Source organism: Alosa pseudoharengus, unplaced genomic scaffold (assembly GCF_046254945.1).
Source record: "Alosa pseudoharengus isolate Yale_2024_CS ecotype anadromous, Long Island Sound unplaced genomic scaffold, YU_APseudo_1.1 YU_APseudo_1.1_scf_4, whole genome shotgun sequence".
Taxonomy (NCBI): domain Eukaryota; kingdom Metazoa; phylum Chordata; class Actinopteri; order Clupeiformes; family Clupeidae; genus Alosa; species Alosa pseudoharengus.
Genome location: NW_027468774.1, coordinates 2,485,126 through 2,489,210, shown reverse-complemented (window position 1 = coordinate 2,489,210; position 4,085 = coordinate 2,485,126). Strand labels below are relative to the sequence as shown.

Genomic DNA, 4,085 nt, shown 5'->3' with positions numbered 1-4,085 from the left:
CTTTAGGTATAAGTTAGGCTAATTAACGTTGCTCAACTGTTTGCCTAGCAAAAGCTAGTTAGCCCTAGATAAACCTTATCCAACGTTACTGTAACATTAAGTAGCATAAAATAATAATTTAAAATAATGCAATAATTTATTAGCGGAAATCGAATCAAAACAAATCTTGAAGAAGCACTGAAAGGTAGTGAACACTATTCTCTGCATGAGTGTCTTTCTGGAGAGATTAGCTAAAGTTAGCTTCATTTCCCATGTTTAATAGCCTAAACTAGCTAAGATTAACGTTCATTCATTCATAATGGTGCGCCGCAAACATAGAAACTAACGTACAGTAAATGACCGCAAGTAACGTTAGCCTTGTCATAGAGGATACGTGGCCAGTTTTGCCAAAATCGTTGTTTGTCGCAATTAAAAATACCCTCAAGAGCCGGATTACATTATTATTTTGACATAGGTCGCGGGCCGGACTGGCCCGCGGGCCGGGAGTTTGAGACCCCTGCTGTAAGATCAGCCACAGTTAACTAGTTTCTATCCTGTGTATGGAGTTTGAAAAAAATTCTGTTTTTCTGCAGGTAGATTTCTCGGTTTTGCATCCAGTCTTCCAGCAAGTTAGCAGAGAAATGGAACCTGTTCTTTTCTGAAAAATACATTTGCATGGCCAGGAAGGAGAAGACTGCAGACCTTCTCATGAACATAGACAACCTCTCAGCAGGTATTTCATTTTTAAAAAAATGGTTTGATTCTGTATATAACTGAAGCTGGCTGCAGAATTTGAACGTGAATTTGACTACATGACAACTCAAAGGTCAACAATAAGCAGGGTTTTTGATTCTTGGATGAGACCTTTAGGGGGACTTAGCCCCTTATGAGAAATCCACATACAACACCTTGCAAAAGTGTTGAATAGGTTATTGTTGTTATGTTTAAGGGTGTTGAGATTAGCTTTAGGTGTGCTTGAGTACCCCTAAAAAGAGTCCCTGCTATAAGCCATCTTGTTCTAACTTAATCCATTTTAGAGTATTTAACTATAGTTTATTTTAAATATTTATGTTGCAGAGAAATGAGGAGATGTGGCTTTGCAGCTGCTGCCCATGCAGATCCCACCAAGTGTATGGAGAGTACCTACCACCGTTGATGAGCCTGTGAGTTAAGACAATTGTTACAAATAGAACAAGCACCAACTATTGGCACTCCTGGTAAAATTGATTAAAAAGAGCTATCCCAAATCGTCCAGCCATATTTACTAGTATCAGTAGCAGAGGCGAAAGAAAGTGGTGACTCCCTACCTTTGGTGGTCATAAAGTTTGAATATTTGGTAGAGTTCCGGAATTGAAGCAAATAAAAGCTTGGCCTATTAATCAAGTTTTTACACTATGGTTTTTACTTACCTTTATCAGGGGTGCCAATAAATATGGATAGTGCTGTACAGTGTAGTTTGCACCATTTCACTAATGACAGGAGATTATAATGCTTTTATGTACTATGTACCTATGTACTTTTACTTAATAATTTTGTGTGTGTGTGTGTGTGTTTTTTACCTCCACAGATTGGAAAGGACATTGCTGAGTATCTCACACGAGCAAAGGCGGATTACCCATTTGTAATGTACTGTTTTTCCTCCGTTTTTTGACTTGATGCTGGCCATTTAAGTTAGAGGCCATATCTTGGAGAATCTAGTTTTACCATTTTATAATGACTTTAATTTTGAGAAATGAATGGGGGAAAAATTCATGTAAATGAAAATATCAATAAAAGAATGATTGAAATTTGAATATTTTCTTTATTTCTTAAGCAGTGTAACATTGGTAATAATGATTAAGATAAAAAGCACCAATAATAATTGGTGATTGTGAATGAATAATGTTAACACAGGGTTGTAATATTTAACCCACGTATTGGTAGCTTTAACCCAGCAATGTAGCCATTATTAACCAGCTGCTGGGCAGAAAACATAACCCAACATGCTGGGTTGGTTAAGGGCTGGGTTAAAGATAACCCAATGTTGGGTAGGTCCTTATCTGACTCTGCCGTTGGGTTAAGATAACCCAATGTTGGGTCTGTCCTTATCTGACTCTGCCGCTGGGTTATTTTTGGGTTATTTCTAACCCAGCAGTTGAGTGTACAAACACGACACACACGCATTCTGTCAAGTAAATCCACACACATCCATACTGTCGTTTGGGTACATCATGGGGCTTTTCCCTGAGGCCCTATGCAGCAATGTGTGTGGGTGTGTGTGTGTGTGTGTGTGTGTGTGTGCGTGCGTGCGTGCGTGCGTGCGTGTGTGTGTTTCATCACCATATGGGTGTGATTCTTCGACACACTCATTTCTCTGCTCCCTCTTCATCTTCCTCTTCCTCCTCCTCTCTCTTCCTCTCTTCCTCCCCCCTCTTCCTCCTCCTCTCTCTTCCTCTCTTCCTCCCCCCTCTTCCTCCTCCTCTCTCTTCCTCTCTTCCTCTCCCCCTCTTCCTCCTCCTCTCTCTTCCTCTCTTCCTCCCCCCTCTTCCTCCTCCTCTCTCTTCCTCTCTTCCTCTCCCCCTCTTCCTCCTCCTCTCTCTTCCTCTCTTCCTCCCCCCTCTTCCTCCTCCTCTCTCTTCCTCTCTTCCTCTCCCCCTCTTCCTCCTCCTCTCTCTTCCTCTCTTCCTCCCCCCTCTTCCTCCTCCTCTCTCTTCCTCTCTTCCTCTCCCCCTCTTCCTCCTCCTCTCTCTCTCACATCTTTTTCTTTTTTTCTCTTCTCCTTTTCCCCTTCTATTCTCTCCTCTTTTTCAGTCTCTTTCTCCTCCTCCTCCTCTTCCCTCTCCTCCTCCTCTCCTCCTCTCCTCCTCTACTCCTCCTCCTCTTCCCTCTCCTCTTCCCTCTCCTCCTCCTCTCCTCCTCTACTCCTCCTCCTCTTCCCTCTCCTCCTCCTCTCCTCCTCTCCTCTTCCCTCTCCTCCTCTTCCCTTTCCTCCTCTTCTCCTCCTCCTCTCCTCTCCTCCTCCTTCCCCTCTTTTCTCTTTTCTTCCTCCCTTTCTTCTGTAGTCAAACTAACCACATCTGTCTATGTGTGTTGCTATGACAACACAATGGCCAACAACACAAAGGGAAGGGGGTCAGAGGTGTTCTGTCTTCTCTGCAACATGAATGTGTGTGTGTGTGTGTGTGTGTTTTTATGCATGTATGAGTGTGTAACAGAGAGTCCTTCTGTGCTTGTATTTTTATATATGCCTGTGTATGTGTGTACATGTACTGTAATTGTATGTGTGCGTGTGAGTATGCATAAGTGTGTGTGTGTGTGTGTGTGTGTGTGTGAAAAGAGAGTTATCAGCACATTCCTGCTTCCCCACATCTTGGTCTCTCCGCCTCTTCTGTTGCTGAAGAATGTTTCTGCTCATGACTGTGGCTACAGTGGAAATGTACTGGCCTCAGCGGTCACACACACACACACACACACACACACACACACTCACACACACACACTCACACACACACACACACACACACACACAGCCACACTCACACACTCACACACACACACACACACACACACACACACACACACACACACACACACACACAGCCACACACACTCACACACACACACACACACACACTCACACAGCCACACTCACACAGCCACACACACACACTCTCACACACACACACACACACACACACACACACACACACACTCACACAGCCACACTCACACAGCCACACACACACACACACACACACACACACACACACTTCCCATCTCTTCCCAACCACAGTGGTGCAGACAGCCAGACGGATCTCAGTGGCACAGCCTTGGCTCTATCACCACCGTCACCGTGACAACTCCATTCTCCTCCTCATCACCGTCACCATGACAACTCCATCACTGCGACAACCTCGACATCTCCATCCTCCTTATCTCATCGCTACTGTCCATCATCGTCATGGCGGGGTGTAGTGGTTACGGAGCTGGACGTGCAGTAGCCAGAAAAGTTGTGGGTTCAATTCCCGGCTTCCACCGTTGTGCCCTTGAGCAAGGCACGTAACGCCGAGTTGCCGCGGGGACAGTGGCCCTTGCAATATCACTGACATATGTAAGTCACGCTGGAT

At 44.6% G+C, this 4,085-nt stretch overlaps 1 long non-coding RNA gene across 1 annotated transcript; it reads left to right on the top strand.

Annotated features, from left to right (window-relative positions):
* The first annotated feature begins 602 nt into the window (after positions 1–602).
* LOC143102361 (uncharacterized) lies at positions 603–1,630 on the top strand. The gene is made up of 3 exons (XR_012982579.1): positions 603–712; positions 1,057–1,142; positions 1,547–1,630. It is a non-coding gene; the product is annotated as an uncharacterized LOC143102361 (long non-coding RNA).
* Positions 1,631–4,085: the final 2,455 nt, after the last annotated feature.